Raw genomic sequence first — 19,710 nt, 5'->3', positions numbered from 1 at the left:
ATCGGGGCCCGGGCCCAAACCCCTGCCCACTGGGGCCATATCCTCCTGGATGCTAGCTTGGAGCCAGCCTCTGCTGGCTCACCAGCAGGTGGCGACAGCAGCAAGCATTAGCTAAAGGCTCCCCCCTCTGGCTACCACTGCAAGGCATCAGCCTGGCTGTGCTGCGAGGACCCCTGCAAAGGCTGACTGACAGCTGGGGGGTGCAAGCCAACAGCTGAAAAGCAGGCTTTGCGCTTTCATTTGCTCTGTTTCTTTTTAACCAGCATAGGTAACCCTGCACTTGGCAGGGCTTCAAAACATTGAGTGAAACTCTTTAATGTTCCTCTCCACGGAAATCTTTAGTAAAAGGCGAAAGATTTATTCGGTTTGAAGAGAAACCAGAGTATGCGCTCTAGTGGCCCCGACTGCGGCCGCAAAAAATGCAACACCTCACTAGCTCAGGGTGACTTAGTGAAGCAGTGCACACGATGACGCTTTTTGAGATGAAGCGAATGGAGAATGCCATCGGGCTCCGAACCCGTGGCAGAATGACTTTATTTGCAAGCAATCCCATCCAAAGTCATGAAACCTGGCAGGGGATTGTGGGTATGCAAATTTCTCCAGACCGCAGGCCATGTAACATTGGCCAAAAGGCAGGCAGAGTCTGCTTTTGCTTGAGGACTCCCCTCGTTTACATAAGGTCTAGGGCTTCTGGGAGGCAGGCGTGAGATTTTCTTTTGGGCCCCAGAGATGGGGCTCCTCCCCCAGGATGTTGAAGAAGCAGCCCGCTCTCTCCTTTCTCAGGACACAGGGGTCATTTTCCGCCCTCACCCTGTCTTGCACGGGTGCTGGGCCTCCTGGGCTGCCAGCGGGCAAAGGACGGCGTTTGTCAGGCGTTCGTCAGCCGATCGGGGCCCGGGCCCAAACCCCTGCCCACTGGGGCCATATCCTCCTGGATGCTAGCTTGGAGCCAGCCTCTGCTGGCTCACCAGCAGGTGGCGACAGCAGCAAGCATTAGCTAAAGGCTCCCCCCTCTGGCTACCACTGCAAGGCATCAGCCTGGCTGTGCTGCAAGGACCCCTGCAAAGGCTGACTGACAGCTGGGGGGTGCAAGCCAACAGCTGAAAAGCAGGCTTTGCGCTTTCATTTGCTCTGTTTCTTTTTTTTTTTAACCAGCATAGGTAACCCTGCACTTGGCAGGGCTTCAAAAAATTGAGTGAAACTCTTTAATGTTCCTCTCCACGGAAATCTTTAGTAAAAGGCGAAAGATTTATTCGGTTTGAAGAGAAACCAGAGTATGCGCTCTAGTGGCCCCGACTGCGGCCGCAAAAAATGCAACACCTCACTAGCTCAGGGTGACTTAGTGAAGCAGTGCACACGATGACGCTTTTTGAGATGAAGCGAATGGAGAATGCTATCGGGCTCCGAACCCGTGGCAGAATGACTTTATTTGCAAGCAATCCCATCCAAAGTCATGAAACCTGGCAGGGGATTGTGGGTATGCAAATTTCTCCAGACCGCAGGCCATGTGACATTGGCCAAAAGGCAGGCAGAGTCTGCCTTTGCCTGAGGACTCCCCTCGTTTACATAAGGTCTAGGGCTTCTGGGAGGCAGGCGTGAGATTTTCTTTTGGGCCCCAGAGATGGGGCTCCTCCCCCAGGATGTTGAAAAAGCAGCCCGCTCTCTCCTTTCTCAGGACACAGGGGTCATTTTCCGCCCTCACCCTGTCTTGCACGGGTGCTGGGCCTCCTGGGCTGCCAGGTTCTTTTGCCCGCCAGGGCAAAGCCCGCCGGGCAAAGGACGGCGTTTGTCAGGCGTTCGTCAGCCGATCGGGGCCCGGGCCCAAACCCCTGCCCACTGGGGCCATATCCTCCTGGATGCTAGCTTGGAGCCAGCCTCTGCTGGCTCACCAGCAGGTGGCAACAGCAGCAAGCATTAGCTAAAGGCTCCCCCCTCTGGCTACCACTGCAAGGCATCAGCCTGGCTGTGCTGCGAGGACCCCTGCAAAGGCTGACTGACAGCTGGGGGGTGCAAGCCAACAGCTGAAAAGCAGGCTTTGCGCTTTCATTTGCTCTGTTTCTTTTTTTTTTAACCAGCATAGGTAACCCTGCACTTGGCAGGGCTTCAAAAAATTGAGTGAAACTCTTTAATGTTCCTCTCCACGGAAATCTTTAGTAAAAGGCGAAAGATTTATTCGGTTTGAAGAGAAACCAGAGTATGCGCTCTAGTGGCCCCGACTGCGGCCGCAAAAAATGCAACACCTCACTAGCTCAGGGTGACTTAGTGAAGCAGTGCACACAATGACGCTTTTTGAGATGAAGCGAATGGAGAATGCTATCGGGCTCCGAACCCGTGGCAGAATGACTTTATTTGCAAGCAATCCCATCCAAAGTCATGAAACCTGGCAGGGGATTGTGGGTATGCAAATTTCTCCAGACCGCAGGCCATGTGACATTGGCCAAAAGGCAGGCAGAGTCTGCCTTTGCCTGAGGACTCCCCTCGTTTACATAAGGTCTAGGGCTTCTGGGAGGCAGGCGTGAGATTTTCTTTTGGGCCCCAGAGATGGGGCTCCTCCCCCAGGATGTTGAAGAAGCAGCCCGCTCTCTCCTTTCTCAGGACACAGGGATCATTTTCCGCCCTCACCCTGTCTTGCACGGGTGCTGGGCCTCCTGGGCTGCCAGCGGGCAAAGAACGGCGTTTGTCAGGCGTTCGTCAGCCGATCGGGGCCCGGGCCCAAACCCCTGCCCACTGGGGCCATATCCTCCTGGATGCTAGCTTGGAGCCAGCCTCTGCTGGCTCACCAGCAGGTGGCGACAGCAGCAAGCATTAGCTAAAGGCTCCCCCCTCTGGCTACCACTGCAAAGCATCAGCCTGGCTGTGCTGCGAGGACCCCTGCAAAGGCTGACTGACAGCTGGGGGGTGCAAGCCAACAGCTGAAAAGCAGGCTTTGCGCTTTCATTTGCTCTGTTTCTTTTTTTTTTTAACCAGCATAGGTAACCCTGCACTTGGCAGGGCTTCAAAAAATTGAGTGAAACTCTTTAATGTTCCTCTCCACGGAAATCTTTAGTAAAAGGCGAAAGATTTATTCGGTTTGAAGAGAAACCAGAGTATGCGCTCTAGTGGCCCCGACTGCGGCCGCAAAAAATGCAACACCTCACTAGCTCAGGGTGACTTAGTGAAGCAGTGCACACGATGACGCTTTTTGAGATGAAGCGAATGGAGAATGCTATCGGGCTCCGAACCCGTGGCAGAATGACTTTATTTGCAAGCAATCCCATCCAAAGTCATGAAACCTGGCAGGGGATTGTGGGTATGCAAATTTCTCCAGACCGCAGGCCATGTGACATTGGCCAAAAGGCAGGCAGAGTCTGCCTTTGCCTGAGGACTCCCCTCGTTTACATAAGGTCTAGGGCTTCTGGGAGGCAGGCGTGAGATTTTCTTTTGGGCCCCAGAGATGGGGCTCCTCCCCCAGGATGTTGAAAAAGCAGCCCGCTCTCTCCTTTCTCAGGACACAGGGGTCATTTTCCGCCCTCACCCTGTCTTGCACGGGTGCTGGGCCTCCTGGGCTGCCAGGTTCTTTTGCCCGCCAGGGCAAAGCCCGCCGGGCAAAGGACGGCGTTTGTCAGGCGTTTGTCAGGCGATCGGGGCCCGGGCCCAAACCCCTGCCCACTGGGGCCATATCCTCCTGGATGCTAGCTTGGAGCCAGCCTCTGCTGGCTCACCAGCAGGTGGCGACAGCAGCAAGCATTAGCTAAAGGCTCCCCCCTCTGGCTACCACTGCAAGGCATCAGCCTGGCTGTGCTGCGAGGACCCCTGCAAAGGCTGACTGACAGCTGGGGGGTGCAAGCCAACAGCTGAAAAGCAGGCTTTGCGCTTTCATTTGCTCTGTTTCTTTTTAACCAGCATAGGTAACCCTGCACTTGGCAGGGCTTCAAAACATTGAGTGAAACTCTTTAATGTTCCTCTCCACGGAAATCTTTAGTAAAAGGCGAAAGATTTATTCGGTTTGAAGAGAAACCAGAGTATGCGCTCTAGTGGCCCCGACTGCGGCCGCAAAAAATGCAACACCTCACTAGCTCAGGGTGACTTAGTGAAGCAGTGCACACGATGACGCTTTTTGAGATGAAGCGAATGGAGAATGCCATCGGGCTCCGAACCCGTGGCAGAATGACTTTATTTGCAAGCAATCCCATCCAAAGTCATGAAACCTGGCAGGGGATTGTGGGTATGCAAATTTCTCCAGACCGCAGGCCATGTAACATTGGCCAAAAGGCAGGCAGAGTCTGCTTTTGCTTGAGGACTCCCCTCGTTTACATAAGGTCTAGGGCTTCTGGGAGGCAGGCGTGAGATTTTCTTTTGGGCCCCAGAGATGGGGCTCCTCCCCCAGGATGTTGAAGAAGCAGCCCGCTCTCTCCTTTCTCAGGACACAGGGGTCATTTTCCGCCCTCACCCTGTCTTGCACGGGTGCTGGGCCTCCTGGGCTGCCAGCGGGCAAAGGACGGCGTTTGTCAGGCGTTCGTCAGCCGATCGGGGCCCGGGCCCAAACCCCTGCCCACTGGGGCCATATCCTCCTGGATGCTAGCTTGGAGCCAGCCTCTGCTGGCTCACCAGCAGGTGGCGACAGCAGCAAGCATTAGCTAAAGGCTCCCCCCTCTGGCTACCACTGCAAGGCATCAGCCTGGCTGTGCTGCAAGGACCCCTGCAAAGGCTGACTGACAGCTGGGGGGTGCAAGCCAACAGCTGAAAAGCAGGCTTTGCGCTTTCATTTGCTCTGTTTCTTTTTTTTTTTAACCAGCATAGGTAACCCTGCACTTGGCAGGGCTTCAAAAAATTGAGTGAAACTCTTTAATGTTCCTCTCCACGGAAATCTTTAGTAAAAGGCGAAAGATTTATTCGGTTTGAAGAGAAACCAGAGTATGCGCTCTAGTGGCCCCGACTGCGGCCGCAAAAAATGCAACACCTCACTAGCTCAGGGTGACTTAGTGAAGCAGTGCACACGATGACGCTTTTTGAGATGAAGCGAATGGAGAATGCCATCGGGCTCCGAACCCGTGGCAGAATGACTTTATTTGCAAGCAATCCCATCCAAAGTCATGAAACCTGGCAGGGGATTGTGGGTATGCAAATTTCTCCAGACCGCAGGCCATGTAACATTGGCCAAAAGGCAGGCAGAGTCTGCCTTTGCCTGAGGACTCCCCTCGTTTACATAAGGTCTAGGGCTTCTGGGAGGCAGGCGTGAGATTTTCTTTTGGGCCCCAGAGATGGGGCTCCTCCCCCAGGATGTTGAAGAAGCAGCCCGCTCTCTCCTTTCTCAGGACACAGGGATCATTTTCCGCCCTCACCCTGTCTTGCACGGGTGCTGGGCCTCCTGGGCTGCCAGCGGGCAAAGAACGGCGTTTGTCAGGCGTTCGTCAGCCGATCGGGGCCCGGGCCCAAACCCCTGCCCACTGGGGCCATATCCTCCTGGATGCTAGCTTGGAGCCAGCCTCTGCTGGCTCACCAGCAGGTGGCGACAGCAGCAAGCATTAGCTAAAGGCTCCCCCCTCTGGCTACCACTGCAAAGCATCAGCCTGGCTGTGCTGCGAGGACCCCTGCAAAGGCTGACTGACAGCTGGGGGGTGCAAGCCAACAGCTGAAAAGCAGGCTTTGCGCTTTCATTTGCTCTGTTTCTTTTTTTTTTTAACCAGCATAGGTAACCCTGCACTTGGCAGGGCTTCAAAAAATTGAGTGAAACTCTTTAATGTTCCTCTCCACGGAAATCTTTAGTAAAAGGCGAAAGATTTATTCGGTTTGAAGAGAAACCAGAGTATGCGCTCTAGTGGCCCCGACTGCGGCCGCAAAAAATGCAACACCTCACTAGCTCAGGGTGACTTAGTGAAGCAGTGCACACGATGACGCTTTTTGAGATGAAGCGAATGGAGAATGCTATCGGGCTCCGAACCCGTGGCAGAATGACTTTATTTGCAAGCAATCCCATCCAAAGTCATGAAACCTGGCAGGGGATTGTGGGTATGCAAATTTCTCCAGACCGCAGGCCATGTGACATTGGCCAAAAGGCAGGCAGAGTCTGCCTTTGCCTGAGGACTCCCCTCGTTTACATAAGGTCTAGGGCTTCTGGGAGGCAGGCGTGAGATTTTCTTTTGGGCCCCAGAGATGGGGCTCCTCCCCCAGGATGTTGAAAAAGCAGCCCGCTCTCTCCTTTCTCAGGACACAGGGGTCATTTTCCGCCCTCACCCTGTCTTGCACGGGTGCTGGGCCTCCTGGGCTGCCAGGTTCTTTTGCCCGCCAGGGCAAAGCCCGCCGGGCAAAGGACGGCGTTTGTCAGGCGTTCGTCAGCCGATCGGGGCCCGGGCCCAAACCCCTGCCCACTGGGGCCATATCCTCCTGGATGCTAGCTTGGAGCCAGCCTCTGCTGGCTCACCAGCAGGTGGCGACAGCAGCAAGCATTAGCTAAAGGCTCCCCCCTCTGGCTACCACTGCAAAGCATCAGCCTGGCTGTGCTGCGAGGACCCCTGCAAAGGCTGACTGACAGCTGGGGGGTGCAAGCCAACAGCTGAAAAGCAGGCTTTGCGCTTTCATTTGCTCTGTTTCTTTTTTTTTTTAACCAGCATAGGTAACCCTGCACTTGGCAGGGCTTCAAAAAATTGAGTGAAACTCTTTAATGTTCCTCTCCACGGAAATCTTTAGTAAAAGGCGAAAGATTTATTCGGTTTGAAGAGAAACCAGAGTATGCGCTCTAGTGGCCCCGACTGCGGCCGCAAAAAATGCAACACCTCACTAGCTCAGGGTGACTTAGTGAAGCAGTGCACACGATGACGCTTTTTGAGATGAAGCGAATGGAGAATGCTATCGGGCTCCGAACCCGTGGCAGAATGACTTTATTTGCAAGCAATCCCATCCAAAGTCATGAAACCTGGCAGGGGATTGTGGGTATGCAAATTTCTCCAGACCGCAGGCCATGTGACATTGGCCAAAAGGCAGGCAGAGTCTGCCTTTGCCTGAGGACTCCCCTCGTTTACATAAGGTCTAGGGCTTCTGGGAGGCAGGCGTGAGATTTTCTTTTGGGCCCCAGAGATGGGGCTCCTCCCCCAGGATGTTGAAAAAGCAGCCCGCTCTCTCCTTTCTCAGGACACAGGGGTCATTTTCCGCCCTCACCCTGTCTTGCACGGGTGCTGGGCCTCCTGGGCTGCCAGGTTCTTTTGCCCGCCAGGGCAAAGCCCGCCGGGCAAAGGACGGCGTTTGTCAGGCGTTCGTCAGCCGATCGGGGCCCGGGCCCAAACCCCTGCCCACTGGGGCCATATCCTCCTGGATGCTAGCTTGGAGCCAGCCTCTGCTGGCTCACCAGCAGGTGGCAACAGCAGCAAGCATTAGCTAAAGGCTCCCCCCTCTGGCTACCACTGCAAGGCATCAGCCTGGCTGTGCTGCGAGGACCCCTGCAAAGGCTGACTGACAGCTGGGGGGTGCAAGCCAACAGCTGAAAAGCAGGCTTTGCGCTTTCATTTGCTCTGTTTCTTTTTTTTTTTAACCAGCATAGGTAACCCTGCACTTGGCAGGGCTTCAAAAAATTGAGTGAAACTCTTTAATGTTCCTCTCCACGGAAATCTTTAGTAAAAGGCGAAAGATTTATTCGGTTTGAAGAGAAACCAGAGTATGCGCTCTAGTGGCCCCGACTGCGGCCGCAAAAAATGCAACACCTCACTAGCTCAGGGTGACTTAGTGAAGCAGTGCACACGATGACGCTTTTTGAGATGAAGCGAATGGAGAATGCTATCGGGCTCCGAACCCGTGGCAGAATGACTTTATTTGCAAGCAATCCCATCCAAAGTCATGAAACCTGGCAGGGGATTGTGGGTATGCAAATTTCTCCAGACCGCAGGCCATGTGACATTGGCCAAAAGGCAGGCAGAGTCTGCCTTTGCCTGAGGACTCCCCTCGTTTACATAAGGTCTAGGGCTTCTGGGAGGCAGGCGTGAGATTTTCTTTTGGGCCCCAGAGATGGGGCTCCTCCCCCAGGATGTTGAAGAAGCAGCCCGCTCTCTCCTTTCTCAGGACACAGGGATCATTTTCCGCCCTCACCCTGTCTTGCACGGGTGCTGGGCCTCCTGGGCTGCCAGCGGGCAAAGAACGGCGTTTGTCAGGCGTTCGTCAGCCGATCGGGGCCCGGGCCCAAACCCCTGCCCACTGGGGCCATATCCTCCTGGATGCTAGCTTGGAGCCAGCCTCTGCTGGCTCACCAGCAGGTGGCGACAGCAGCAAGCATTAGCTAAAGGCTCCCCCCTCTGGCTACCACTGCAAAGCATCAGCCTGGCTGTGCTGCGAGGACCCCTGCAAAGGCTGACTGACAGCTGGGGGGTGCAAGCCAACAGCTGAAAAGCAGGCTTTGCGCTTTCATTTGCTCTGTTTCTTTTTTTTTTTAACCAGCATAGGTAACCCTGCACTTGGCAGGGCTTCAAAAAATTGAGTGAAACTCTTTAATGTTCCTCTCCACGGAAATCTTTAGTAAAAGGCGAAAGATTTATTCGGTTTGAAGAGAAACCAGAGTATGCGCTCTAGTGGCCCCGACTGCGGCCGCAAAAAATGCAACACCTCACTAGCTCAGGGTGACTTAGTGAAGCAGTGCACACGATGACGCTTTTTGAGATGAAGCGAATGGAGAATGCTATCGGGCTCCGAACCCGTGGCAGAATGACTTTATTTGCAAGCAATCCCATCCAAAGTCATGAAACCTGGCAGGGGATTGTGGGTATGCAAATTTCTCCAGACCGCAGGCCATGTGACATTGGCCAAAAGGCAGGCAGAGTCTGCCTTTGCCTGAGGACTCCCCTCGTTTACATAAGGTCTAGGGCTTCTGGGAGGCAGGCGTGAGATTTTCTTTTGGGCCCCAGAGATGGGGCTCCTCCCCCAGGATGTTGAAAAAGCAGCCCGCTCTCTCCTTTCTCAGGACACAGGGGTCATTTTCCGCCCTCACCCTGTCTTGCACGGGTGCTGGGCCTCCTGGGCTGCCAGGTTCTTTTGCCCGCCAGGGCAAAGCCCGCCGGGCAAAGGACGGCGTTTGTCAGGCGTTTGTCAGGCGATCGGGGCCCGGGCCCAAACCCCTGCCCACTGGGGCCATATCCTCCTGGATGCTAGCTTGGAGCCAGCCTCTGCTGGCTCACCAGCAGGTGGCGACAGCAGCAAGCATTAGCTAAAGGCTCCCCCCTCTGGCTACCACTGCAAGGCATCAGCCTGGCTGTGCTGCGAGGACCCCTGCAAAGGCTGACTGACAGCTGGGGGGTGCAAGCCAACAGCTGAAAAGCAGGCTTTGCGCTTTCATTTGCTCTGTTTCTTTTTAACCAGCATAGGTAACCCTGCACTTGGCAGGGCTTCAAAACATTGAGTGAAACTCTTTAATGTTCCTCTCCACGGAAATCTTTAGTAAAAGGCGAAAGATTTATTCGGTTTGAAGAGAAACCAGAGTATGCGCTCTAGTGGCCCCGACTGCGGCCGCAAAAAATGCAACACCTCACTAGCTCAGGGTGACTTAGTGAAGCAGTGCACACGATGACGCTTTTTGAGATGAAGCGAATGGAGAATGCCATCGGGCTCCGAACCCGTGGCAGAATGACTTTATTTGCAAGCAATCCCATCCAAAGTCATGAAACCTGGCAGGGGATTGTGGGTATGCAAATTTCTCCAGACCGCAGGCCATGTAACATTGGCCAAAAGGCAGGCAGAGTCTGCTTTTGCTTGAGGACTCCCCTCGTTTACATAAGGTCTAGGGCTTCTGGGAGGCAGGCGTGAGATTTTCTTTTGGGCCCCAGAGATGGGGCTCCTCCCCCAGGATGTTGAAGAAGCAGCCCGCTCTCTCCTTTCTCAGGACACAGGGGTCATTTTCCGCCCTCACCCTGTCTTGCACGGGTGCTGGGCCTCCTGGGCTGCCAGCGGGCAAAGGACGGCGTTTGTCAGGCGTTCGTCAGCCGATCGGGGCCCGGGCCCAAACCCCTGCCCACTGGGGCCATATCCTCCTGGATGCTAGCTTGGAGCCAGCCTCTGCTGGCTCACCAGCAGGTGGCGACAGCAGCAAGCATTAGCTAAAGGCTCCCCCCTCTGGCTACCACTGCAAGGCATCAGCCTGGCTGTGCTGCAAGGACCCCTGCAAAGGCTGACTGACAGCTGGGGGGTGCAAGCCAACAGCTGAAAAGCAGGCTTTGCGCTTTCATTTGCTCTGTTTCTTTTTTTTTTTAACCAGCATAGGTAACCCTGCACTTGGCAGGGCTTCAAAAAATTGAGTGAAACTCTTTAATGTTCCTCTCCACGGAAATCTTTAGTAAAAGGCGAAAGATTTATTCGGTTTGAAGAGAAACCAGAGTATGCGCTCTAGTGGCCCCGACTGCGGCCGCAAAAAATGCAACACCTCACTAGCTCAGGGTGACTTAGTGAAGCAGTGCACACGATGACGCTTTTTGAGATGAAGCGAATGGAGAATGCTATCGGGCTCCGAACCCGTGGCAGAATGACTTTATTTGCAAGCAATCCCATCCAAAGTCATGAAACCTGGCAGGGGATTGTGGGTATGCAAATTTCTCCAGACCGCAGGCCATGTGACATTGGCCAAAAGGCAGGCAGAGTCTGCCTTTGCCTGAGGACTCCCCTCGTTTACATAAGGTCTAGGGCTTCTGGGAGGCAGGCGTGAGATTTTCTTTTGGGCCCCAGAGATGGGGCTCCTCCCCCAGGATGTTGAAAAAGCAGCCCGCTCTCTCCTTTCTCAGGACACAGGGGTCATTTTCCGCCCTCACCCTGTCTTGCACGGGTGCTGGGCCTCCTGGGCTGCCAGGTTCTTTTGCCCGCCAGGGCAAAGCCCGCCGGGCAAAGGACGGCGTTTGTCAGGCGTTCGTCAGCCGATCGGGGCCCGGGCCCAAACCCCTGCCCACTGGGGCCATATCCTCCTGGATGCTAGCTTGGAGCCAGCCTCTGCTGGCTCACCAGCAGGTGGCAACAGCAGCAAGCATTAGCTAAAGGCTCCCCCCTCTGGCTACCACTGCAAGGCATCAGCCTGGCTGTGCTGCGAGGACCCCTGCAAAGGCTGACTGACAGCTGGGGGGTGCAAGCCAACAGCTGAAAAGCAGGCTTTGCGCTTTCATTTGCTCTGTTTCTTTTTTTTTTTAACCAGCATAGGTAACCCTGCACTTGGCAGGGCTTCAAAAAATTGAGTGAAACTCTTTAATGTTCCTCTCCACGGAAATCTTTAGTAAAAGGCGAAAGATTTATTCGGTTTGAAGAGAAACCAGAGTATGCGCTCTAGTGGCCCCGACTGCGGCCGCAAAAAATGCAACACCTCACTAGCTCAGGGTGACTTAGTGAAGCAGTGCACACGATGACGCTTTTTGAGATGAAGCGAATGGAGAATGCTATCGGGCTCCGAACCCGTGGCAGAATGACTTTATTTGCAAGCAATCCCATCCAAAGTCATGAAACCTGGCAGGGGATTGTGGGTATGCAAATTTCTCCAGACCGCAGGCCATGTGACATTGGCCAAAAGGCAGGCAGAGTCTGCCTTTGCCTGAGGACTCCCCTCGTTTACATAAGGTCTAGGGCTTCTGGGAGGCAGGCGTGAGATTTTCTTTTGGGCCCCAGAGATGGGGCTCCTCCCCCAGGATGTTGAAGAAGCAGCCCGCTCTCTCCTTTCTCAGGACACAGGGATCATTTTCCGCCCTCACCCTGTCTTGCACGGGTGCTGGGCCTCCTGGGCTGCCAGCGGGCAAAGAACGGCGTTTGTCAGGCGTTCGTCAGCCGATCGGGGCCCGGGCCCAAACCCCTGCCCACTGGGGCCATATCCTCCTGGATGCTAGCTTGGAGCCAGCCTCTGCTGGCTCACCAGCAGGTGGCGACAGCAGCAAGCATTAGCTAAAGGCTCCCCCCTCTGGCTACCACTGCAAAGCATCAGCCTGGCTGTGCTGCGAGGACCCCTGCAAAGGCTGACTGACAGCTGGGGGGTGCAAGCCAACAGCTGAAAAGCAGGCTTTGCGCTTTCATTTGCTCTGTTTCTTTTTTTTTTTAACCAGCATAGGTAACCCTGCACTTGGCAGGGCTTCAAAAAATTGAGTGAAACTCTTTAATGTTCCTCTCCACGGAAATCTTTAGTAAAAGGCGAAAGATTTATTCGGTTTGAAGAGAAACCAGAGTATGCGCTCTAGTGGCCCCGACTGCGGCCGCAAAAAATGCAACACCTCACTAGCTCAGGGTGACTTAGTGAAGCAGTGCACACGATGACGCTTTTTGAGATGAAGCGAATGGAGAATGCTATCGGGCTCCGAACCCGTGGCAGAATGACTTTATTTGCAAGCAATCCCATCCAAAGTCATGAAACCTGGCAGGGGATTGTGGGTATGCAAATTTCTCCAGACCGCAGGCCATGTGACATTGGCCAAAAGGCAGGCAGAGTCTGCCTTTGCCTGAGGACTCCCCTCGTTTACATAAGGTCTAGGGCTTCTGGGAGGCAGGCGTGAGATTTTCTTTTGGGCCCCAGAGATGGGGCTCCTCCCCCAGGATGTTGAAAAAGCAGCCCGCTCTCTCCTTTCTCAGGACACAGGGGTCATTTTCCGCCCTCACCCTGTCTTGCACGGGTGCTGGGCCTCCTGGGCTGCCAGGTTCTTTTGCCCGCCAGGGCAAAGCCCGCCGGGCAAAGGACGGCGTTTGTCAGGCGTTTGTCAGGCGATCGGGGCCCGGGCCCAAACCCCTGCCCACTGGGGCCATATCCTCCTGGATGCTAGCTTGGAGCCAGCCTCTGCTGGCTCACCAGCAGGTGGCGACAGCAGCAAGCATTAGCTAAAGGCTCCCCCCTCTGGCTACCACTGCAAGGCATCAGCCTGGCTGTGCTGCGAGGACCCCTGCAAAGGCTGACTGACAGCTGGGGGGTGCAAGCCAACAGCTGAAAAGCAGGCTTTGCGCTTTCATTTGCTCTGTTTCTTTTTAACCAGCATAGGTAACCCTGCACTTGGCAGGGCTTCAAAACATTGAGTGAAACTCTTTAATGTTCCTCTCCACGGAAATCTTTAGTAAAAGGCGAAAGATTTATTCGGTTTGAAGAGAAACCAGAGTATGCGCTCTAGTGGCCCCGACTGCGGCCGCAAAAAATGCAACACCTCACTAGCTCAGGGTGACTTAGTGAAGCAGTGCACACGATGACGCTTTTTGAGATGAAGCGAATGGAGAATGCCATCGGGCTCCGAACCCGTGGCAGAATGACTTTATTTGCAAGCAATCCCATCCAAAGTCATGAAACCTGGCAGGGGATTGTGGGTATGCAAATTTCTCCAGACCGCAGGCCATGTAACATTGGCCAAAAGGCAGGCAGAGTCTGCTTTTGCTTGAGGACTCCCCTCGTTTACATAAGGTCTAGGGCTTCTGGGAGGCAGGCGTGAGATTTTCTTTTGGGCCCCAGAGATGGGGCTCCTCCCCCAGGATGTTGAAGAAGCAGCCCGCTCTCTCCTTTCTCAGGACACAGGGGTCATTTTCTGCCCTCACCCTGTCTTGCACGGGTGCTGGGCCTCCTGGGCTGCCAGCGGGCAAAGGACGGCGTTTGTCAGGCGTTCGTCAGCCGATCGGGGCCCGGGCCCAAACCCCTGCCCACTGGGGCCATATCCTCCTGGATGCTAGCTTGGAGCCAGCCTCTGCTGGCTCACCAGCAGGTGGCGACAGCAGCAAGCATTAGCTAAAGGCTCCCCCCTCTGGCTACCACTGCAAGGCATCAGCCTGGCTGTGCTGCAAGGACCCCTGCAAAGGCTGACTGACAGCTGGGGGGTGCAAGCCAACAGCTGAAAAGCAGGCTTTGCGCTTTCATTTGCTCTGTTTCTTTTTTTTTTTAACCAGCATAGGTAACCCTGCACTTGGCAGGGCTTCAAAAAATTGAGTGAAACTCTTTAATGTTCCTCTCCACGGAAATCTTTAGTAAAAGGCGAAAGATTTATTCGGTTTGAAGAGAAACCAGAGTATGCGCTCTAGTGGCCCCGACTGCGGCCGCAAAAAATGCAACACCTCACTAGCTCAGGGTGACTTAGTGAAGCAGTGCACACGATGACGCTTTTTGAGATGAAGCGAATGGAGAATGCTATCGGGCTCCGAACCCGTGGCAGAATGACTTTATTTGCAAGCAATCCCATCCAAAGTCATGAAACCTGGCAGGGGATTGTGGGTATGCAAATTTCTCCAGACCGCAGGCCATGTGACATTGGCCAAAAGGCAGGCAGAGTCTGCCTTTGCCTGAGGACTCCCCTCGTTTACATAAGGTCTAGGGCTTCTGGGAGGCAGGCGTGAGATTTTCTTTTGGGCCCCAGAGATGGGGCTCCTCCCCCAGGATGTTGAAAAAGCAGCCCGCTCTCTCCTTTCTCAGGACACAGGGGTCATTTTCCGCCCTCACCCTGTCTTGCACGGGTGCTGGGCCTCCTGGGCTGCCAGGTTCTTTTGCCCGCCAGGGCAAAGCCCGCCGGGCAAAGGACGGCGTTTGTCAGGCGTTCGTCAGCCGATCGGGGCCCGGGCCCAAACCCCTGCCCACTGGGGCCATATCCTCCTGGATGCTAGCTTGGAGCCAGCCTCTGCTGGCTCACCAGCAGGTGGCAACAGCAGCAAGCATTAGCTAAAGGCTCCCCCCTCTGGCTACCACTGCAAGGCATCAGCCTGGCTGTGCTGCGAGGACCCCTGCAAAGGCTGACTGACAGCTGGGGGGTGCAAGCCAACAGCTGAAAAGCAGGCTTTGCGCTTTCATTTGCTCTGTTTCTTTTTTTTTTTAACCAGCATAGGTAACCCTGCACTTGGCAGGGCTTCAAAAAATTGAGTGAAACTCTTTAATGTTCCTCTCCACGGAAATCTTTAGTAAAAGGCGAAAGATTTATTCGGTTTGAAGAGAAACCAGAGTATGCGCTCTAGTGGCCCCGACTGCGGCCGCAAAAAATGCAACACCTCACTAGCTCAGGGTGACTTAGTGAAGCAGTGCACACGATGACGCTTTTTGAGATGAAGCGAATGGAGAATGCTATCGGGCTCCGAACCCGTGGCAGAATGACTTTATTTGCAAGCAATCCCATCCAAAGTCATGAAACCTGGCAGGGGATTGTGGGTATGCAAATTTCTCCAGACCGCAGGCCATGTGACATTGGCCAAAAGGCAGGCAGAGTCTGCCTTTGCCTGAGGACTCCCCTCGTTTACATAAGGTCTAGGGCTTCTGGGAGGCAGGCGTGAGATTTTCTTTTGGGCCCCAGAGATGGGGCTCCTCCCCCAGGATGTTGAAGAAGCAGCCCGCTCTCTCCTTTCTCAGGACACAGGGATCATTTTCCGCCCTCACCCTGTCTTGCACGGGTGCTGGGCCTCCTGGGCTGCCAGCGGGCAAAGAACGGCGTTTGTCAGGCGTTCGTCAGCCGATCGGGGCCCGGGCCCAAACCCCTGCCCACTGGGGCCATATCCTCCTGGATGCTAGCTTGGAGCCAGCCTCTGCTGGCTCACCAGCAGGTGGCGACAGCAGCAAGCATTAGCTAAAGGCTCCCCCCTCTGGCTACCACTGCAAAGCATCAGCCTGGCTGTGCTGCGAGGACCCCTGCAAAGGCTGACTGACAGCTGGGGGGTGCAAGCCAACAGCTGAAAAGCAGGCTTTGCGCTTTCATTTGCTCTGTTTCTTTTTTTTTTTAACCAGCATAGGTAACCCTGCACTTGGCAGGGCTTCAAAAAATTGAGTGAAACTCTTTAATGTTCCTCTCCACGGAAATCTTTAGTAAAAGGCGAAAGATTTATTCGGTTTGAAGAGAAACCAGAGTATGCGCTCTAGTGGCCCCGACTGCGGCCGCAAAAAATGCAACACCTCACTAGCTCAGGGTGACTTAGTGAAGCAGTGCACACGATGACGCTTTTTGAGATGAAGCGAATGGAGAATGCTATCGGGCTCCGAACCCGTGGCAGAATGACTTTATTTGCAAGCAATCCCATCCAAAGTCATGAAACCTGGCAGGGGATTGTGGGTATGCAAATTTCTCCAGACCGCAGGCCATGTGACATTGGCCAAAAGGCAGGCAGAGTCTGCCTTTGCCTGAGGACTCCCCTCGTTTACATAAGGTCTAGGGCTTCTGGGAGGCAGGCGTGAGATTTTCTTTTGGGCCCCAGAGATGGGGCTCCTCCCCCAGGATGTTGAAAAAGCAGCCCGCTCTCTCCTTTCTCAGGACACAGGGGTCATTTTCCGCCCTCACCCTGTCTTGCACGGGTGCTGGGCCTCCTGGGCTGCCAGGTTCTTTTGCCCGCCAGGGCAAAGCCCGCCGGGCAAAGGACGGCGTTTGTCAGGCGTTTGTCAGGCGATCGGGGCCCGGGCCCAAACCCCTGCCCACTGGGGCCATATCCTCCTGGATGCTAGCTTGGAGCCAGCCTCTGCTGGCTCACCAGCAGGTGGCGACAGCAGCAAGCATTAGCTAAAGGCTCCCCCCTCTGGCTACCACTGCAAGGCATCAGCCTGGCTGTGCTGCGAGGACCCCTGCAAAGGCTGACTGACAGCTGGGGGGTGCAAGCCAACAGCTGAAAAGCAGGCTTTGCGCTTTCATTTGCTCTGTTTCTTTTTAACCAGCATAGGTAACCCTGCACTTGGCAGGGCTTCAAAACATTGAGTGAAACTCTTTAATGTTCCTCTCCACGGAAATCTTTAGTAAAAGGCGAAAGATTTATTCGGTTTGAAGAGAAACCAGAGTATGCGCTCTAGTGGCCCCGACTGCGGCCGCAAAAAATGCAACACCTCACTAGCTCAGGGTGACTTAGTGAAGCAGTGCACACGATGACGCTTTTTGAGATGAAGCGAATGGAGAATGCCATCGGGCTCCGAACCCGTGGCAGAATGACTTTATTTGCAAGCAATCCCATCCAAAGTCATGAAACCTGGCAGGGGATTGTGGGTATGCAAATTTCTCCAGACCGCAGGCCATGTAACATTGGCCAAAAGGCAGGCAGAGTCTGCTTTTGCTTGAGGACTCCCCTCGTTTACATAAGGTCTAGGGCTTCTGGGAGGCAGGCGTGAGATTTTCTTTTGGGCCCCAGAGATGGGGCTCCTCCCCCAGGATGTTGAAGAAGCAGCCCGCTCTCTCCTTTCTCAGGACACAGGGGTCATTTTCCGCCCTCACCCTGTCTTGCACGGGTGCTGGGCCTCCTGGGCTGCCAGCGGGCAAAGGACGGCGTTTGTCAGGCGTTCGTCAGCCGATCGGGGCCCGGGCCCAAACCCCTGCCCACTGGGGCCATATCCTCCTGGATGCTAGCTTGGAGCCAGCCTCTGCTGGCTCACCAGCAGGTGGCGACAGCAGCAAGCATTAGCTAAAGGCTCCCCCCTCTGGCTACCACTGCAAGGCATCAGCCTGGCTGTGCTGCAAGGACCCCTGCAAAGGCTGACTGACAGCTGGGGGGTGCAAGCCAACAGCTGAAAAGCAGGCTTTGCGCTTTCATTTGCTCTGTTTCTTTTTTTTTTTAACCAGCATAGGTAACCCTGCACTTGGCAGGGCTTCAAAAAATTGAGTGAAACTCTTTAATGTTCCTCTCCACGGAAATCTTTAGTAAAAGGCGAAAGATTTATTCGGTTTGAAGAGAAACCAGAGTATGCGCTCTAGTGGCCCCGACTGCGGCCGCAAAAAATGCAACACCTCACTAGCTCAGGGTGACTTAGTGAAGCAGTGCACACGATGACGCTTTTTGAGATGAAGCGAATGGAGAATGCTATCGGGCTCCGAACCCGTGGCAGAATGACTTTATTTGCAAGCAATCCCATCCAAAGTCATGAAACCTGGCAGGGGATTGTGGGTATGCAAATTTCTCCAGACCGCAGGCCATGTGACATTGGCCAAAAGGCAGGCAGAGTCTGCCTTTGCCTGAGGACTCCCCTCGTTTACATAAGGTCTAGGGCTTCTGGGAGGCAGGCGTGAGATTTTCTTTTGGGCCCCAGAGATGGGGCTCCTCCCCCAGGATGTTGAAAAAGCAGCCCGCTCTCTCCTTTCTCAGGACACAGGGGTCATTTTCCGCCCTCACCCTGTCTTGCACGGGTGCTGGGCCTCCTGGGCTGCCAGGTTCTTTTGCCCGCCAGGGCAAAGCCCGCCGGGCAAAGGACGGCGTTTGTCAGGCGTTCGTCAGCCGATCGGGGCCCGGGCCCAAACCCCTGCCCACTGGGGCCATATCCTCCTGGATGCTAGCTTGGAGCCAGCCTCTGCTGGCTCACCAGCAGGTGGCAACAGCAGCAAGCATTAGCTAAAGGCTCCCCCCTCTGGCTACCACTGCAAGGCATCAGCCTGGCTGTGCTGCGAGGACCCCTGCAAAGGCTGACTGACAGCTGGGGGGTGCAAGCCAACAGCTGAAAAGCAGGCTTTGCGCTTTCATTTGCTCTGTTTCTTTTTTTTTTTAACCAGCATAGGTAACCCTGCACTTGGCAGGGCTTCAAAAAATTGAGTGAAACTCTTTAATGTTCCTCTCCACGGAAATCTTTAGTAAAAGGCGAAAGATTTATTCGGTTTGAAGAGAAACCAGAGTATGCGCTCTAGTGGCCCCGACTGCGGCCGCAAAAAATGCAACACCTCACTAGCTCAGGGTGACTTAGTGAAGCAGTGCACACGATGACGCTTTTTGAGATGAAGCGAATGGAGAATGCTATCGGGCTCCGAACCCGTGGCAGAATGACTTTATTTGCAAGCAATCCCATCCAAAGTCATGAAACCTGGCAGGGGATTGTGGGTATGCAAATTTCTCCAGACCGCAGGCCATGTGACATTGGCCAAAAGGCAGGCAGAGTCTGCCTTTGCCTGAGGACTCCCCTCGTTTACATAAGGTCTAGGGCTTCTGGGAGGCAGGCGTGAGATTTTCTTTTGGGCCCCAGAGATGGGGCTCCTCCCCCAGGATGTTGAAGAAGCAGCCCGCTCTCTCCTTTCTCAGGACACAGGGATCATTTTCCGCCCTCACCCTGTCTTGCACGGGTGCTGGGCCTCCTGGGCTGCCAGCGGGCAAAGAACGGCGTTTGTCAGGCGTTCGTCAGCCGATCGGGGCCCGGGCCCAAACCCCTGCCCACTGGGGCCATATCCTCCTGGATGCTAGCTTGGAGCCAGCCTCTGCTGGCTCACCAGCAGGTGGCGACAGCAGCAAGCATTAGCTAAAGGCTCCCCCCTCTGGCTACCACTGCAAAGCATCAGCCTGGCTGTGCTGCGAGGACCCCTGCAAAGGCTGACTGACAGCTGGGGGGTGCAAGCCAACAGCTGAAAAGCAGGCTTTGCGCTTTCATTTGCTCTGTTTCTTTTTTTTTTTAACCAGCATAGGTAACCCTGCACTTGGCAGGGCTTCAAAAAATTGAGTGAAACTCTTTAATGTTCCTCTCCACGGAAATCTTTAGTAAAAGGCGAAAGATTTATTCGGTTTGAAGAGAAACCAGAGTATGCGCTCTAGTGGCCCCGACTGCGGCCGCAAAAAATGCAACACCTCACTAGCTCAGGGTGACTTAGTGAAGCAGTGCACACGATGACGCTTTTTGAGATGAAGCGAATGGAGAATGCTATCGGGCTCCGAACCCGTGGCAGAATGACTTTATTTGCAAGCAATCCCATCCAAAGTCATGAAACCTGGCAGGGGATTGTGGGTATGCAAATTTCTCCAGACCGCAGGCCATGTGACATTGGCCAAAAGGCAGGCAGAGTCTGCCTTTGCCTGAGGACTCCCCTCGTTTACATAAGGTCTAGGGCTTCTGGGAGGCAGGCGTGAGATTTT

At 54.5% G+C, this 19,710-nt stretch overlaps 22 non-coding genes across 22 annotated transcripts; all 22 read right to left on the bottom strand.

The window, feature by feature from the left end:
- Nucleotides 1–270: 270 nt before the first annotated feature.
- Nucleotides 271–386, bottom strand: LOC138565030 (U5 spliceosomal RNA). The gene has a single exon (XR_011300951.1). It is a non-coding gene; the product is annotated as a U5 spliceosomal RNA (small nuclear RNA).
- A 776-nt stretch (nucleotides 387–1,162) lies between these two features.
- On the bottom strand, nucleotides 1,163–1,278 carry LOC138563689 (U5 spliceosomal RNA). The gene has a single exon (XR_011299665.1). It is a non-coding gene; the product is annotated as a U5 spliceosomal RNA (small nuclear RNA).
- Nucleotides 1,279–2,082: 804 nt separating this feature from the next.
- Nucleotides 2,083–2,198, bottom strand: LOC138563688 (U5 spliceosomal RNA). Its single transcript, XR_011299663.1, has one exon. It is a non-coding gene; the product is annotated as a U5 spliceosomal RNA (small nuclear RNA).
- A 776-nt stretch (nucleotides 2,199–2,974) lies between these two features.
- On the bottom strand, nucleotides 2,975–3,090 carry LOC138563687 (U5 spliceosomal RNA). The gene has a single exon (XR_011299662.1). It is a non-coding gene; the product is annotated as a U5 spliceosomal RNA (small nuclear RNA).
- A 799-nt stretch (nucleotides 3,091–3,889) lies between these two features.
- Nucleotides 3,890–4,005, bottom strand: LOC138565029 (U5 spliceosomal RNA). The gene has a single exon (XR_011300950.1). It is a non-coding gene; the product is annotated as a U5 spliceosomal RNA (small nuclear RNA).
- A 776-nt stretch (nucleotides 4,006–4,781) lies between these two features.
- LOC138563686 (U5 spliceosomal RNA) lies at nucleotides 4,782–4,897 on the bottom strand. Its single transcript, XR_011299661.1, has one exon. It is a non-coding gene; the product is annotated as a U5 spliceosomal RNA (small nuclear RNA).
- Nucleotides 4,898–5,673: 776 nt separating this feature from the next.
- Nucleotides 5,674–5,789, bottom strand: LOC138563684 (U5 spliceosomal RNA). The gene has a single exon (XR_011299659.1). It is a non-coding gene; the product is annotated as a U5 spliceosomal RNA (small nuclear RNA).
- Nucleotides 5,790–6,594: 805 nt separating this feature from the next.
- Nucleotides 6,595–6,710, bottom strand: LOC138563683 (U5 spliceosomal RNA). Its single transcript, XR_011299657.1, has one exon. It is a non-coding gene; the product is annotated as a U5 spliceosomal RNA (small nuclear RNA).
- An 805-nt stretch (nucleotides 6,711–7,515) lies between these two features.
- On the bottom strand, nucleotides 7,516–7,631 carry LOC138563682 (U5 spliceosomal RNA). Its single transcript, XR_011299656.1, has one exon. It is a non-coding gene; the product is annotated as a U5 spliceosomal RNA (small nuclear RNA).
- Nucleotides 7,632–8,407: 776 nt separating this feature from the next.
- On the bottom strand, nucleotides 8,408–8,523 carry LOC138563681 (U5 spliceosomal RNA). Its single transcript, XR_011299655.1, has one exon. It is a non-coding gene; the product is annotated as a U5 spliceosomal RNA (small nuclear RNA).
- Nucleotides 8,524–9,322: 799 nt separating this feature from the next.
- LOC138565028 (U5 spliceosomal RNA) lies at nucleotides 9,323–9,438 on the bottom strand. The gene has a single exon (XR_011300949.1). It is a non-coding gene; the product is annotated as a U5 spliceosomal RNA (small nuclear RNA).
- Nucleotides 9,439–10,214: 776 nt separating this feature from the next.
- LOC138563680 (U5 spliceosomal RNA) lies at nucleotides 10,215–10,330 on the bottom strand. The gene has a single exon (XR_011299654.1). It is a non-coding gene; the product is annotated as a U5 spliceosomal RNA (small nuclear RNA).
- Nucleotides 10,331–11,135: 805 nt separating this feature from the next.
- On the bottom strand, nucleotides 11,136–11,251 carry LOC138563679 (U5 spliceosomal RNA). The gene has a single exon (XR_011299653.1). It is a non-coding gene; the product is annotated as a U5 spliceosomal RNA (small nuclear RNA).
- A 776-nt stretch (nucleotides 11,252–12,027) lies between these two features.
- On the bottom strand, nucleotides 12,028–12,143 carry LOC138563677 (U5 spliceosomal RNA). The gene has a single exon (XR_011299652.1). It is a non-coding gene; the product is annotated as a U5 spliceosomal RNA (small nuclear RNA).
- A 799-nt stretch (nucleotides 12,144–12,942) lies between these two features.
- LOC138565026 (U5 spliceosomal RNA) lies at nucleotides 12,943–13,058 on the bottom strand. The gene has a single exon (XR_011300947.1). It is a non-coding gene; the product is annotated as a U5 spliceosomal RNA (small nuclear RNA).
- Nucleotides 13,059–13,834: 776 nt separating this feature from the next.
- LOC138563676 (U5 spliceosomal RNA) lies at nucleotides 13,835–13,950 on the bottom strand. The gene has a single exon (XR_011299651.1). It is a non-coding gene; the product is annotated as a U5 spliceosomal RNA (small nuclear RNA).
- Nucleotides 13,951–14,755: 805 nt separating this feature from the next.
- LOC138563675 (U5 spliceosomal RNA) lies at nucleotides 14,756–14,871 on the bottom strand. The gene has a single exon (XR_011299650.1). It is a non-coding gene; the product is annotated as a U5 spliceosomal RNA (small nuclear RNA).
- Nucleotides 14,872–15,647: 776 nt separating this feature from the next.
- On the bottom strand, nucleotides 15,648–15,763 carry LOC138563674 (U5 spliceosomal RNA). Its single transcript, XR_011299649.1, has one exon. It is a non-coding gene; the product is annotated as a U5 spliceosomal RNA (small nuclear RNA).
- A 799-nt stretch (nucleotides 15,764–16,562) lies between these two features.
- LOC138565025 (U5 spliceosomal RNA) lies at nucleotides 16,563–16,678 on the bottom strand. The gene has a single exon (XR_011300946.1). It is a non-coding gene; the product is annotated as a U5 spliceosomal RNA (small nuclear RNA).
- A 776-nt stretch (nucleotides 16,679–17,454) lies between these two features.
- LOC138563672 (U5 spliceosomal RNA) lies at nucleotides 17,455–17,570 on the bottom strand. The gene has a single exon (XR_011299646.1). It is a non-coding gene; the product is annotated as a U5 spliceosomal RNA (small nuclear RNA).
- An 805-nt stretch (nucleotides 17,571–18,375) lies between these two features.
- Nucleotides 18,376–18,491, bottom strand: LOC138563671 (U5 spliceosomal RNA). Its single transcript, XR_011299645.1, has one exon. It is a non-coding gene; the product is annotated as a U5 spliceosomal RNA (small nuclear RNA).
- Nucleotides 18,492–19,267: 776 nt separating this feature from the next.
- LOC138563670 (U5 spliceosomal RNA) lies at nucleotides 19,268–19,383 on the bottom strand. Its single transcript, XR_011299644.1, has one exon. It is a non-coding gene; the product is annotated as a U5 spliceosomal RNA (small nuclear RNA).
- Between the last annotated feature and the right edge of the window lie 327 nt (nucleotides 19,384–19,710).

Source organism: Ambystoma mexicanum, chromosome 1q, assembly GCF_040938575.1.
Source record: "Ambystoma mexicanum isolate Mex_15411 chromosome 1q, UKY_AmexF1_1, whole genome shotgun sequence".
NCBI lineage: Eukaryota > Metazoa > Chordata > Amphibia > Caudata > Ambystomatidae > Ambystoma > Ambystoma mexicanum.
The sequence above is the reverse complement of the archived record's forward strand: the minus strand, read 5'-3'. Positions and strand labels throughout refer to the sequence as shown.